The sequence below is a fragment of the Calliopsis andreniformis genome, chromosome 3, assembly GCF_051401765.1.
Source record: "Calliopsis andreniformis isolate RMS-2024a chromosome 3, iyCalAndr_principal, whole genome shotgun sequence".
NCBI lineage: Eukaryota > Metazoa > Arthropoda > Insecta > Hymenoptera > Andrenidae > Calliopsis > Calliopsis andreniformis.
Window position 1 is genome coordinate 25,959,929 of NC_135064.1, and position 16,188 is coordinate 25,976,116.

Genomic DNA, 16,188 nt, shown 5'->3' on the forward strand with positions numbered 1-16,188 from the left:
ACTGAAATTCAAATTCGTTTTAATGTCATCAAAAGGTCCATGAAGACTGGCAACACTAATTATTTGGACTTCTGAAACGGACGTACACTACCATACATACATATATGGTCACTTTCACATTATGGAAAGTGTATAAAACATAATTTTGGTTACAGACTTTATCTCAGACGATTATTATATAAGGTGTACACGTACCCATGAGAATCACATTTGATATCGGTTAGTATAAATAAAAAAGTGTAAGTGTCCAAACACTTGTGCAACTAGCGTACGTGTCACCCACCGTAGGATAAGAAATCCCCACGAGGCATACGTCCAAGTCAGCCACATTGAACACATGAAAGTAGGTTAGATTTGGGTTACACCCAAATACCAAACAAACTTTGCACCAACTGATAACTCTTAAGTATTAACTCTTAGAATCTAAGACCTGATTCCTCAGAAACAAAAGAAGCAACATTCTGACCTGTCGCAGTTTGAACATTCCAAGTCAGATATTGAAACAATAAAACAGTGCACACACTAATGTGCTCCAGGTCTGCAGGGGTTAAACCCTCGCCTGACAGGACATAAAAGCCCAACCTGAGAGGTCTTCCACGAGTCTCACCGAAGTCTCCCCGACCGTAGGGGCTCGTATCGGCTGCGTCGACATGGTCCTCGCCGTCTTGGACGGCGGGCGCGTCGCGTCGCCTCGCGGCGGCCCTGTCGAGGCATGAACCTCGACTTGGATCGTGGAGAGAGCCCCACCATCACGTGGGCTCGCAGGCCCACGGCACACGACTGACAGTTCCCAGTCAGCTGATCGTCCACCGGGGGGGTGTGAGGGGGCAGAGTGGCAGCAGCACCAGCACCAGCAGTACGAGGAGGTGGTGTGGAGGTGGAGGTGGCGAGGAGGAGGAGGAGGGGCGGGTAGAAGAAGGGAAGGAGGGCGGAGGGGTTGGCGACGCGCAGTCTGCCGTCGTCGTCGTGGATCAGCTGATCGGTGGAGGTGTGCTGGTGACTGACTGACTGTGAACTCTGAATGAACGAACGCGGATGAAGAAGTCTTCGCGTGCGTACACACGTATAGGGAGAGCTCGGTCGCTCGCTCATGGGGGAGGGGGAGAGACAGAAAGAGAGAGGACGCGCGCGTATGCGCGCGTGCCTGCCTAACTATGCGCCGGAGCACTCGCGAGGGAGCGAACGAGCGTTTAGTATCAGCGGAAGTGGCCCAGGATGGAGCCCAGGATCGCCTCGGTCCGAGGGAACGTCTCTGGACCTGCTCCAGAGACCCTGCTCCCTCGAGCCAGCGAGAAACGCCAGCTGGTCGTTTGCCTATGCGACCCTCTGTCGTTTATGGGCAACCTCTTCAGCGTTTCTTGGCTCTTTGCTCGTTTAGATCTTCAATTTAATGACGACTCAGCATGCTGGATAGAAGATTGTAGATTGATGGGGCTTCCTGGGGGGTTCTACGTCAGTGGTTTGTTTTGAAGGATTCTGGCTTCGGAGGAAGGGGTAATTAGCGACCTTTGTAGTGTTACAGCTGAGTACTTTGATGAGAGCTTCAAGATTCTTGCAAGTGATTGTGAGGCTGGATGCGAAACTGAACTCCCTTTGGAGTTGCAGGCATTAACCCTTTGCACTGCCTACTTTTTGTCAATTTTTTTTTTGCAACTCTCTATTATTTTAAGTTAATTTAAGAATGTGGAGTCTGATTTGACATAGGAGCACCTGTGAAGAAAATTGATGTTAAGACGCTCTCGACGAAGGAGTGCGAAGGGTTAACTACCCCATGATTTAATCTAAATGAAGTAATACAGTAGCAGTTTAGTAACTGGAGCAGTCTGAGTCATTTATACGGTAGAGAGGCTGACCAGCAGTACTTTTAACTTTACAGTCCTTGTGTTAAACTGATGACTAAGTCTTCTCTGCGAAGATATGATTCACATTTGGAAATCCACTTGAAATGCTAAAACACTATTGACTGCAATTGATGAAACATCTCATGCTTACTTCTATGCGTATAGATACCTATTATTAATGTCTGCTTCAGATGGCACAAGAATTTTTATGCGCTATACGTCTCTGAAACTTCCAAGAATACGTCTTCAGAACTCCTACAGAAATGGACAAGTAGATAATCTCACAGAGAAGGTGACATGCGTGGAACTTTCCTAAGGAAATTTGTCAGAGTGTCAGTTCAGCCTGAAAGCGAAGTTCCATGGGAACTACTCTACAATAGAGTATACAGCAGAAGTCATGAAATATGAAAATGTCCCATACGCAGCTATCTAGCCCATATTTAACATTTTTCAACTTTTAACGAGGGAGTATTAAATACAATGTCTGTACATAATACTGTAGATCACTAGGCAGCTTATGCTTTATACTTTAAATAGCATAGACGTATTTTATAATGAATAATTACTAAAACATTATTTCGAGTTTTAGTTATTCCAACCAGACCTATCCAGTTCAACTCTACCGTAGAAACGTAAAACTATTCCTTGTGCTGCATCCATTTGCATATCCAGTGCTTTCTGACATCCACAGTAAAAACAGAAGTAAAAGGCCAATTCGCAGTTGCATAATACGACACTAAACACCACGTGGCAGGTATCTCATCCACGACACCAGAGAAGAGGGTTTATGTTAAGCACAGAGTGCTACCGGCGAGATCAAAGTTAAAGTTTCGCGGAGAGTCCGAGAAGAGGCTGCAACGTCGTAACTCGCGTCGACGGGAGATGAAAGGCTACAGAAACGACAGATATTTCTGTCTGCTGGTCGAAATTCAGCTGCACCAGCATCGGTTAAATATTAACACGTTGTGTTTTCAACCGCCACCGTCAATAAACCACCTATCCACGAGTACCCCAGACATTCTATCCACGTGTACCATAAACTTAACCACAAAAACATGCCAGTCACTCAGCATTAAATATTTCCAAACTAATTTTTACGAAGTTTCCTCTCTCGCTAACAAGTTTCATCGTAGCTTTCATCTTCCCTCTTAATTTATTTCGAATGAATAAGCCACGTTGCCTCTTAAAATATTTTAAAGGAAATTTCGTGGAATTATCGACAATTCCACAGACACGAATCGATGGAGAACCTCTCGTGAGACGATTCCAACGACGACAGCACGTAATTATCGCTAATTACTCGTGTGTCCTTTTGCAACGCAAGCTCGCTGGAGCGATGATCTAATGAATGTGTGGAGCATTTGGTTTCACGGGTAGCAAAAGTCTGACGACTGTGTGTGTAATAAGCGCGCGTGTAATCGTCGACAATTGAATAGGCGATACGCGCAGTCGAGGGGGCATGTAATCTACAGTGGAACAGGCGCTCCTTCTTCCGACGAAAACGATCGTGATGCTGTAACGACCTGGAGCAACCGTATGATCTATGGTGGGTGGAAGGAATACAGGGATATCGTGAACACAGCAGGAGATAGAGACGGTAATGATGTGACGGGAGTCAAGAGCCTGGAGATACAGTACCTGCCCGCGCCAAGGTTGCTTTTAATTCCTGATTGTTCCCTGCCCGAGATATTGTCGAATAATTACTGATTTTATCGGGCACAATTATTGCAATTATTCCCGAGTTGCCTTTAACGTTACGTGAGAACGTTTTTGCCACTGAAATTTTTCCCTGAAGCCTTTCACTAAAATACCAACCTTTTGCCACTCGGTATGTGGTATGAATATAAGGTTTTGATCACCGACACGTAACATTTCTGTGGTTCTCTTCCAACTGAACATGCGAGCTCACGTAAGAATTGTTTATATGGCCTTCGATGAAATTTATCTACACGTGCGAGCGTTGTTATCTAGCGTTTCAGTTTTCTTTCGAGCCATGGGAAGTTAAGGTCTCGTCGACGAGGCATCTGGGGACGCATACGGGTGCCACGTTGCGCGGCCAGTCGTCAACCAAACAATGGCCACTCTTTTCTGTCTCCACACTAACTCGTTACATAAGATAAACTAATCTAACAGAGTCACCGTATGACGAGTTCTCCAATGAGATATCGCGACCGCCAGAAGGAACTTATTACGGAGACCGCCCACGGTGTGCATCGAAAGTTGCTTTTCTAATACAACACGTGTGGAATATACATCTGAAGTCTCTAAACTGAGAAGAAAAATGTTTACTTGATATAAAAACTTGTATTTTCGTTGTATATGATGTAGTGTTTGAGTTCATTTATATATATATAATACATGGAAATTGCTTAAGTACTTGTGAAGTACTCGATGGACTTTTGAATATGTGCAGAATACTATGTGAATATCTGAGTAATCGAAAACTACTCCTAATTAGTCAAATATTTAAATAGCATTATGAGGGACCAAAGAATTGACTAAATAATTCTGAAAATGGAAGTGACTTTAAGTACATGAATAATACAGTACTTCAGAAGTACTCTAAAGATAAGATTAAGTATTCAAGTGCCTGAAGTACACTTTCTGATTTTCCGATATCAGCAGAGTACTTTTGAGTTCTTAAGAAGCATTTTTGATCCTCAAATACTTCAGAAATACTTCTTTGATCCTTAGGTACTTAGGAAGTAATTTTAAATTCTAGAAAACTTAAAAAGTACTTTGGTCTTTCGAATACTGGGAAAATACTTTTTGGCTGTCAGATATTCAAGAAGTACTTTTAGAAAATGTCAAAGTACTTTGGACATTCTCGAGTACCTAAAGAATAGTTTGAAGATTCTCAGGTACCTACAGACTACTTTTGAAATTCCCGAGTACTTGGAAACTCAAACATTCCAGTTCTTTGATATGCAAAGTACTTGGCGTTGCATTGAAATCGATTCGATGAGGGAACGGCAGAGGAAAAGGTGCAGTGACCTCCAGCAGCGACTTGTACTCGAATGATGGCCTACCGACTGGTACCGTCGGCCAAGGCCATTAATGCCAGTGAGCCTTGTACGCCAAGAGAATCCACAGCGAAAAAATCAAGTTGCGATTTGTCTTTCGCCGCCTCGTCTAACGAACGCAGCTTTTTCGCAAGATTCGCAAAATTTAGTCCTACGTTTGCACCTCGCCTGGCGAATAACGCATCGCCTACTTTCTATCAACATCGCTAGAAAGTTTCGAGTCTTTTCGGAAGTACTTTCGAATTTGAATTTGAATTCGAAATCTTGATCCCGTTATGAGCGATATAGACCTATGGAATTCTATAGTGCTTTCATGTCACTGTATAGTACGATACGGCAGAGAAAGTTAATCCTGAACAAGGTAGTGACACAGTACCAATAATTCTGCAACGTGTCAACTGATCCTTTCTCATAGAGATATCTACATGAAACGAGTAACATTAACGCTAGAAATAACGCATCCACTTCTTCCTATTCCCCAGTCACACCGAAAAATATAGAAAAATGTTATCGCGAATAGGGCGGCCTGATTAGTACGTGTAATTTTATTTCCGACCCGTTTACGTCCGAGCCAGCAATTGGCCGTGTCCAATTCCCAAGCACTTCTTACTCGCCATCGAGCAACTCAATTTACTTGGACACTTATCTTTACTCGTTCAATTTATATCCTACATAAGACCAGTTTGAGCACCCAAGATACACGATATACGCGTAAAGTGCACTATATTGCTAAAAACTGACGGCAAACGGCACGACGACAGAAGGGGAATAAAAGTCAGCAAAGCGATGCTCGAAGAGGCCAGCAAGACGTTTCCACGCGTCGGTCAGGAACGATCGACGAGCCTCAAATCGAGGCGATATGCTTTCCTTTGGCTGTCCTTTATCCGTCTCACTCCTTCCTCGACTAACGGTGAGCCCATCTTACGGACGGCGAAGCGTATACCTCAGGCTATCTCTATTTAATCTGGTCGATGCGACGCTGCCGTTCCGTCGCCGCGGCGAGCCCCGCTCTCGGAAGTGGTCTCTGCCCTGGCCTGGCAGAATGGCAACGTCGCGGCACGGCACCTCTCCTCGACTGTGGCGTCTCTCTCCCGCCCAGGGGCGCCTCGCTTTCGAGCCCGCTGTCTCTGTTCCCCTCGTGGCGTTACTTGGTGCCTCGACCGCGCGGCCTCACACGCGACATTCGCGAAGGAGGTAGTAGGTGTCGTTACCTACGATTGAGGGACGAGCAAAAAGAGGAACGCTTCCAGTGCGAAAGGCGGACCGAGGCGGTAATGCTGTCCAGGCTCCAACTTCTGAAACGAGGTTATGGGCTCCTACGACAATGCCACTCGATTCGCTTAGTTTGTTTTAGGCGCTTATTGGATCTCGCGATCGCTAATAATGGCTCGTACGTGTTGTTACAAGCAAATTCAAACGTTACCTGTCAGTCGCGCATTCATATGCATAAACCTATTATGAGACGTACCAACGGCGTAGTTAGTCGATCGTATTAATGTAGGGATATTGATTGTATTAACACGGGAACTACCGGGGCTAATGGTCTGTTTTTATTGGTGAGCTGAAATTACAGGGGTTTAAGAAAGACGTGATTCATGAGAATAATAATCAGTTGTGCGTTTCCTTAGGTGTGCTCGATATTGAAAAAGCATACTGCTTTTAAGGAATAAAATTGGCTCCTCTGAATAATGAATATACATACATAAGTATGTGAAAGAAAGAAGTATGCAGGGAGGCTGTGTGAGGTATAAACTAGTATGAAAATTTGATACACAGTTATAGTTCATGATTACTGCTCTGACAATACAGATCCAGTGACTCAAGGATTGAAGGTACCTAAAGTACGTAAATGTAACGATACGAAGTGAAAGCACGCAAGATTTAAAACCATTTTTCGCAGTACGCGAGAAACGTAATACCAACGTATATACATAGCACGCGCTACAAACTCGCAACGTTGAACGATATCCCTGCATGTTCGCATACCCATGAAAGGTGTACCCGCCAAAACAGGAAATACGGAAGAACTTCGTTCCAACAGTATAAATTCTCGGAAACAGAAAATCATGATGTATCGGCAATAAAACAACCACGCCACCGGTTTCATAAACCTGTTTTTCAAAGAAACATTGCTCAACAACTAACGTCGACGCAACATGTAAACCCAATCTCCTAAGCTCTCATTAACTCCCAAAAAAATATCCTCGCAGAAACTCCTCCCTAAGCAAAACAAAAAACAACATAGAAAGAGCCAGAGCGGAGGGACTAGAGAGACTAGAGGTAGGGGAATAGTAGATGCCTATTTTTTCCCACAGCGAGAGAAAGAATCTCCAAGTGAAAAGTGCTTCGCCAATTTGAAGACGGGGGTGCGCGTGGTCAAAGCGCGTGCGTGGGACAGTAGTCAGAGGCAGGCAGGCAGGCAGGCAAGCAGGCAAGAAAGCAAGCGAGCCAGCCAGCAAGCGACCAACCGACCAACCAGGCATCTCTCACAGTCTCTTCGGTGTCCCCGGGTGCACATGTGTGCAGGGCATGAGGTCGCTCTCCTCGTCGTTCGATGTGTGAGAGCCTGGCTGCCCTCTCCCCCGCACGTTGCCACCGCGGCGTTGCCAAGTGGCGGACGGTTGGGCGGGCGGCGATGCCGGTATGCGTGTGGCGGGGCGCGACGTTGCCATATCGACCGTGCCTCATCACCGGGGAGCGAACGAGCGAACCCCCGCCGCCGCCGCCTCTTCCATCGCAACAGTCCTTCGCCTATCTCTCTTCCCTTCCTTTCCTCCCTCTCTTTCCCCCATTCCCGCCTATCTCCTCTCTCTCTCTCTCTCTGCCCCCTCCTCCTCGTTCCGGCCGATTCTTTTCACTTCGTTCTGCATCCTCTGCCATGCCACCATGACGCTTCTAGCCTCGTCTCTCGCTCGCGCGCTCTGCCCACTTCGGAACGATGCAAGGCGCCGCGGCACCTGACTGACTCAGCATTACCGACTTCGTCGCGGATTCCTCGCACGCTGCACGCACCGCGTATAGCGAGCAGACCAATGCCAGACTACGATGCGCGCCCATTCGAACGATCTTCGTACGGCAGTCGCGCCCTTGAGCAAGCCGGACACTCGCGCGAACCACCGCTTTCCCTATGCCCCTTTCTCTTTTTCATCTTGCGCTATCTCTCGGAGGTCTGAGGACAGGCTCCTTCTCCTCGTTCAGACTTGGAGTACGCGTCCACCTGGGTGTTCTGTGGTAGCTGCTCTCGAGAGTGTTCTCGTATTATGCGGTTTTGTAGTTTTGCAGGATAGTTGGTCTCTGTGAGTGATCTTGGTACAATGTAACCTGGTCAAATTTGACTTCTGAGGGAGATTCGTGATAGCTAGGTTCTCGGGAAGAGTACTATGAAATCATGTGCGAAAGTACTACCGAGAGTAATTGTTATATCATTGAAAATTCTCAGATAAGCGAGTATCCTTCAACCATTACGATCTTTTGTCTCAATTTTTTATATTAATTATATATTCTAGGTTCTTACTTTCGTCTTCTGCTTCTAGTAAGAGCTCAAAGGACCATGGGGGATTCTGGGACTAGTTCTTTGGCAAAACGTTAAGCTCGAAACAACGTAACGCTTCGCCATTCATTTTCCGCGCGGTTTACGCCAATGTTTTCAACTGGTTGGTGACTCGGACGCGAACTACCGGACGCGATTCGGCTTCTCGTGCTCCTTTTTGAACTCATTATAATGCAGCGTCATAAACTTATTGAAAATATATAGATATTAGAAATCATTGAAAAAGTTATGTGTTCGTCTACTTTCTGCATCGATTTTCATATCATAAAATTGCTATCAATTTCATGTGTAATAAAACTTTAATTACTAAGCTAAAAAAAATCCTATTACTTCCGAAGTTAAAATAAGATTGCTTTATTTTTTATGTAATTTTATTCATCTTTCGACGGAATTATTTTTTCCCAACAAGAAAATTTATAAATTCCATTTTCATAAAATTCAGAATTTTTCTTATTACATAAGCGGTCTTATTTTAACTTCGAAAACGATGAAACTTTCTTGGTTACATGATAGATCGTAGAATTTCGAGCTCATAAATTTTCGTCAAATATAAAAGTTCCCATATGTTGGTATTTGTGTATCTCGTAACTCTAATGAAATGTTCTGAGTGCTTTTCTGCTATATTTGTACCGGTGGCATGGAGAGTAATTGTTAAGTGGATTAATTTTCTACCGGGTTGCTGGCAGGCGGTTTCGAAATCGGAGCCTAAGATAAAATATTTAGATTAGCGGTGAACTGTGCAAGACTGACGAACTCAGCACGCCTCGGTATGCAATAGTGAACCGATGTGTGAACAGGCGAAACGTACGCCTCGAATATTTCTGTAACTCTTGGCGACTCTGCAGGTATATAATCCATAATATTTCCATCGCACTTTTTTCTTTCCTTCTGTACAATTAACAGCATTACAGATTGTTTAAAGAGAGTCACTTGGAAAATGGTTACTCCAATCAGCTGCAAGTTATTCAATTTATCTCAGCACTGAATACATACTGCACTGGCCGAGTGTTTTATTATAATTAAAAATCTTAATTTGACAGGAAGTATTTACATATACGCAGAACGTCATGCGTGAGTTTGATCGACATTTACAGTTCGCATCTGTTCGGTCGAGTATTAATAGTGTCGCGTGTTTCAAAGCGACAGAAATATTTTTGTAGGCGAAACGAAAAAACTGATTTGAAACGTAAAATGCTCAGATATAAGAGATTGTTAATAAATAGTATGTCGCGAAGGTTTTTGTAAATTTCCAAAGGAATGTTGGCATCTGACATTTGTTTATTTTTAACCGTGTACGTGTATTCTTTCTCAAAGTGCATGAAAGTTTATCGTTAATTACGATATAACGGGCATCTAACAATATTCACGATCAATGGCGCGAATTTTAAACTAGGCGTGGCCGCGTAAAAGGATTATCGCGTTTCCTGCAATTTCATTAACGCTATTAGGAATTTCATGCTGGCATTCCTGCAATTACTGCGCCGTGTGGTTTGAAGAAACAATTGTAGCTGATAAATATGCACAGATGTGAATGTGCAAAGTTTATATAAATTATTTTTTTGCACGGTCGTTTTTTGTTGAATCTCAGAGTCATTACACTATCTTTAATTACTACTCGCTGTGTCCCTTATTATACTGTTACGTGTCCTGTATGTATGTAATGAAGACTTTTTTAGTAGTAGCTCTTATGTCCTAAAGTACAGGATGTCATAAAATTAATTACTTTATTCCTATTGTTAATTAAGTTCGAACAAAGAACTAAGAATACAAATTTTAAGCTAATCACTGCATTTAGTAGAACACTTTTAATCGGCAACCAGTAATTTCATAGATTTGAGAACTGATTATGCTAATAACAACCATAAAAAACATATCTGATATTACTATGAATTCAGGATCCTTGATATTAGAGTTTATTCGAGGTTTCCCTTGTCCACGCGTTAAGGAATTCCATTCTATCTGGCGAAGGAGGAGCGCGTGTTTCGAGTTATCCAATCGTTTTTACAGAGTCATAAGAACATCCCGCATTGGCTCTCACTAATTATTTCCACCTCTACACATTTCACTTTACAGCCATGAGTGCTCTTTTGAGCAAACTGACTTCCCTTTGCGACTCGAGACTGATGAATTCAGATAATTTCCCCTTTTTTTGGCTCACAGAAAAACTTCAACGGTGGAACAACCGACTTCTTCGAGTTGGAGATATTTCGCGCTGGAGGCACGTCCTAATGACTTTACTTCAGTTCGTGAAGTTGTGGCGAAGTATTTAACGAGCACGTGCAGTAATGTGGCGGAAAGAAGAAAGTTGCCTAAAGGATTTCAATTCTTCAACGAGTTTCTACTGTACGTCTACGCAGCTGAATTTTAATTCTTTTTTTCATACGATCCTTTATTTTCGAGAGCGGCGTTTTTGAAAGCGCGACGAACCACATGCTCATTTGATTGAAATTACGTTCTCTGTTACTTTGTAAATATGCACACAGTTTTAATGATGCTTCGGCAAACTTTGTTAGGAATGTTAAATAACATATCTTTGGACCTCTGAACCTTCATTTGAGTACGAGTTTTTTGTTGCAAAGATACAATGACTTACGAATTTATTCACGAAAAAGGGTTAGATTTACTATTTCATATTAAAAGCAAGGAACCTGACGCCAGAATTATACCAAAAGATACAAGTAAGAACCATCAACAATAAAATAAAATAAAAGTTCCATATCAAATGAGACTGTACCACAAATTTCCTACATAAAAAAAAAATTAATTGCACGATTGCTGTCACACTTGCATCACCTCCCAAATTACTTTCCCTTAACCTCAAAAAGCACAGCCCATAAGAAATCCTAACAAACAAAGAACACCGAAAGCTCGCGTTCCACTCTATTCCAACACGAACCTCCAACTTCACACACTTCGCATGCAGCGAGATGACGAGACCTCCAGAGAGATCCCTGAACTCGAAGAGACCCAGTCACGTGGTCGCTAGAGCAGAGCGCCAGATTCGAACAGATCTCGAAACCGAGGATCGCGCGGCTAAATAATAATCCTTTTCTCCGTTTCCTCTCTCCAAGATCGATGACCCGTATGTACCTCGCTAATTGGACCATCGATCATGAATGCAGTCGGCTTTCAGTGGCCAACGGCGGCGAGGTTTCCGTCCCAGGCGTCGTCGCAAGGAAAAAAGCGGCGTCGTCTTCGAATCAGGAGAGCCGCACACTCCGCGATGCATTCTGAGCGTAGTCGCGACCCAGCCGCAGGTTATATAGTCTAGCGAGCTTCGATCACACTTGTTGAGGGGAAGCCCTCGTGAACAGCCGCTACCTCCACCTCCTTCTCGCGCCTCGTGTTCCCTCTCTCTCGCTATCTCGCATGCACAAACTGACTCTCTGTCTCTCCCTCCGGTTCCCTTCGCGTCTTCTCTTTCTCTCCCTCCACAACACACACGCACACACCCCTCCCCCTGCCCCCCTCCGCGGCGAGCACCTTCGTCCCACCTTCGGTTCATGATCTATCTCCCACCCCGACGCACCGAGGGAACAGTGGCTCTGCAAGTGACCCTGACCTTGCGTCCAACTTCCGTATTGTCTCGATGCTCTCGAATTTTAGTCGAATCGCCGCGTTTCCGAAAGACGCCGCCGCCGCTCATCCGACAAGGTCTTCGCGGCCGAGGATCGGCGAGGCGCGCGACGCCGACTCGCGTGACTCGTCGCGCGCCGCGATGCTCGATGACACATCCACCGAGCGGTTAATTGAACGAGAATCGTGGCCTAGATTGGGATTTATAGTTGACGGCGATGGGACCGACGCGTCTGGGCGAGGACGACGCTCTTGCGGTAGTTACGAAGCGAAATTTTGCTCTAGCTGGTTATTTAGAGGCAATGCGCAGGAGTGATATTTTGATGCAGGATCTCGTTGCGATCGTATGTCTGTCTTCTTGTCTGTGACTGTGTAAAATATTGTGTGCATTGGCCCTTAGATCGTTTATTTCCTGTGATAGTAACACGTTTTTGTGTTAGGTTGTATAGGAAAATTGGTTCTTCCATTGATATGGCAATGTTGTATGGTTTGCCAGGAAATGATGACTTTTGAGTTATGTCATTGCTGTAACGAATGGGTAATATGATAGTGTCCACTTAGCTGCTGGCGATTTTTTACCTTGTTAGCTGCGAATCTGTATCGCCACTTGCTCTTGAAAAGAACTTCATGAAGAAATAATGAGCTTAAACCTCCAGGGATGGTTATTATATTATCATTAAATATAAATATGTAACATGTTTCGTGCTATGGTTCTGTTTAGAAGTTTGTGAATAAAAATATGTTTACATAATAAATTCTGCAGGTGAATATGATCTCTTCTTAAAGGATTAATATTCCTGTATCATTTTTGCCCTTGCTCTTGGTCTTTATCGTTCTATACAATTTCTTGGGAAATCCCTCGTTTCGATAGTTGCAGCTCTAAAGTCACGAACTAACTGCAGCTAGAGGTACCATTGCACTTCATTCAAGATATGAGAAATCCAATTAAGAATTTGGGTACAGCATTTCTGGAGGTTTGTAGTGTTCGAATACTTGTAAGTACTGAACTTGAGTACTTGAGTACAACACTTGCGATCTAATATAAATTTGATTCCATTGATCTGATTTGACCAAACTGTAATTGGTTAGCCTGAGGTCTTGAGGGAGTGTAACACAGGTTATGTTACTAGCACCGCCTTTGTGTTACAGGAAAATTGATTTTCCCATGAAAAAAGTATTGAAAATTAAAATTAAATTTCAAGTCAAATTGATTCGGTCAAGAGACGAATCTTGTAGAAATTTATGGAACAACACTTTTCTACTTCCCTTGTTCCTCCTACTTTTTACATCTGGCTTTATTAAAAAGTTTAATTGCTAGCCACATAAAAAGACGCTGAAAATTGGGCGCAACTTTGATTGCAAAGGGACCAGGCCATGACGCGTCATAAAAACTTCACGGTTTCGCGACTTGCCTTAAAAGTTCAGCATGGTCCCCACTTTGGGAGCCACTGCTGTGGATTATACTATATACGTCTCTCAAGGGGGTTATACCCTTGACGATAACTTCGAACGACGAACAGCCAGACTACTTGCGTCTATATGTGTCCGTGCACTTTTCCATCGATGCTCGACGCGAGTTGAAAGAAGAGATTTCAGTCGTAAAGAGCGAGAAGAAACCCAGACAGATCTACACAGTATGGAATATACATACATGCATTCTATGGAGTTCGACTTTCCAAGAAAGCGACATCAATAGGAGTATTTTTAACGAAGTAAAGGATACTGAAGGCTAACGCCTAGTGCGCTGACTAATACCATTTTAACGAATTCGTGAAAGATAGAAACATGGCCCGTCAAATGATTTGCGAAAATTCAAATTAAATTTTGATTTATAATTCAATACGGCATAGGCAACAGTCAACATAGATTGGTATAGAAATTCGGCGTTGCCCAATGTCATTAGTAGAGTATACCACTAGATGTCTCTAACAGAAATATTATTCTATAAATCTTGAAACATTTAATAAGAAGATGTGGGATAAAAGATTGTTAAGACCTGGTACGTCAAGCTGGTACGAAGCTGGAGAAAGACGAAGTGAAAAGCTTTGCCCATGTTATACCGCAGCGTTACCGCGACAAGTACATATAGGGACTCTGTGTGCGTGCATGCGAGTACATACACGTGCTGTCGAATCCGTCGTTCGGTTCTTAAGAAAACATAGACCAGTGGTTCTTCGCCAGAGGAACTAATCATTACCGAAGACTCGCAGCTAAATATTCATTCGAAAGGATCTCTGATTACCGATATCAAAGCACGTAACACAATGGAATGTTTCGAATTGACTTTATTACAATGAGTATAAAACTCGACTGATTAAATTGCATTTTTTATTACAGAATTATTAAAAGTAATAATGGGTATGTGTCAAAGTCCACTTGTCAGAAAAAATATAATGCAGAATCAAGCCAAATGACCCTGTTCCTTCCGTGATTGTAAAAAGAAGCTCGAGTGCAGGTGAAAAAAGTCATATCCTTGGTTTCTCTTTGCTGTGAATACATTCATAAGTAACACCACAGACCATTCGCATATAAAAATCACGTTCCTAATAAATTATTTGAAACAGGCGAGTGAGTCAAACTGCCTTGACTTTAAATGCGAAAAATATAACCTAGACGTGTTTCGAATACAATGGAAATGTAACTGGACGAGTGACGTAAACTTGCAGCGGCGAATATTGAAACCTTTTGTAACTGAACCCATTCTTCTATGATAGACAATTAAAATACAAACAAACATCATTTTTGTAGACTAATAAAAGTAATAAAATTCAAACCTGTTTGTTTGTGCCGATCGAAATCAGAATAAAAGGGGTCTACACGCATTATGACATGGACGCTACTACGTGAGGCGAACAGCCGATTAACTGTTCCATCAAAAAATCCTGATTCATCGTTGGGGGCGCGTGTCAACTTCAAATAAACGAACTTAAGATGTTCAAGAATTAAACTCGTACAGTTTCCTCGAAATGCCTCGCACAAAGGATTCCAAGCTTCGATGAAAACGGAAGTACGTGCTTCCTTTTTTAAGATGGAATAGGGGAGATCAACGAAAAAAAAAACCTAAGTCTTGCTATCTTCATTAAAAATTCATCGACTGCGATAAGATCAATTTACACACAGGAGCAATACGCACGAAAATTACTGTTTATAATTTTGAGGTTCAAAGGTATATTTATTGCCTACAGACCAACTGAGTTCATTGTTATATGACAACCAATATATGTTGACCTAACATGTTCCTGACTATAAATTTATCAGTGAGCCGTGAGAATGTAGCGAGAAATCATTGTAATGGCATTGACGATACTGAGCGACTGGACATCTTTTTTCTGTGGCGCGCGCGGGAAAGATGATTCCTAGGCCAGTGGTGATAACACACTCGTTCCGATCGATTTTCGCGCGCATTTCTTCGAGAACCCGTGTGACTGACTCGGTCAACCACTTCGCGGAACAATCGTTTTCCCGCGTTTCTACGGAGTTTGTCGCATTCCTCTGTTCTTAATCATGTGAAATGCATGAAATATAGAGAGTGTCTTACAATTATGAAATAACCATTTTTAAAGAAGCGACGTCGTGATCCTACTGATTTGTGAAATGTGAAAATATGCGATGATAATTGTTGTGTAATATACAGGGCATGTTAGAATTATAGAAAATATTTTCCAGAATATTCATTTTATCTTTAGTTCAAGTTAGTTGAATGAATGTTTATTATATAAAATAGCTGAAAAGATTGAGTCATTTAAATGTATCCTAATTTAGGTTTGAAGATTAATCTACATTTACATATAAATTGAGTCTAGGAACTGAATCAAAAATTTTGACAATGTTCACTTTCCTTTGTGTTACAGACGGTATATATTACTTTTAATTATATTGGTAGCGTATTCTGCACAACTGATTATGTTCTTTCAAAATTGTGGAAATTTCCATATTAAAACGTAGAAATTTTTATATCACAGATTAATAATTTACAATACAATAATTTATTCAGCATTTTGAATTCGAGCTGCGTATTATTTTTATTTTCGCATAAAAAATAAAATGCCTGCAAAAAATATCGGTGACGTCGAAGAAAAAAAATGTGAATTTGGAAGCCTATGACACAATAACTAAAATGATGATGACAAGATGAATAATAACAACCACTATAATTGCCTATTAAATGAATATTGTAAAAAGAATTTATAAAATGCGT

General features: G+C 42.5%; 1 protein-coding gene across 3 annotated transcripts in view; it reads right to left on the bottom strand.

Annotated features, from left to right (window-relative positions):
* The window catches only part of Bap170 (Brahma associated protein 170kD), a 61,442-nt gene that overhangs the window by 42,261 nt on the left and 2,993 nt on the right, over nt 1-16,188 (bottom strand). The window lies entirely within an intron of this gene.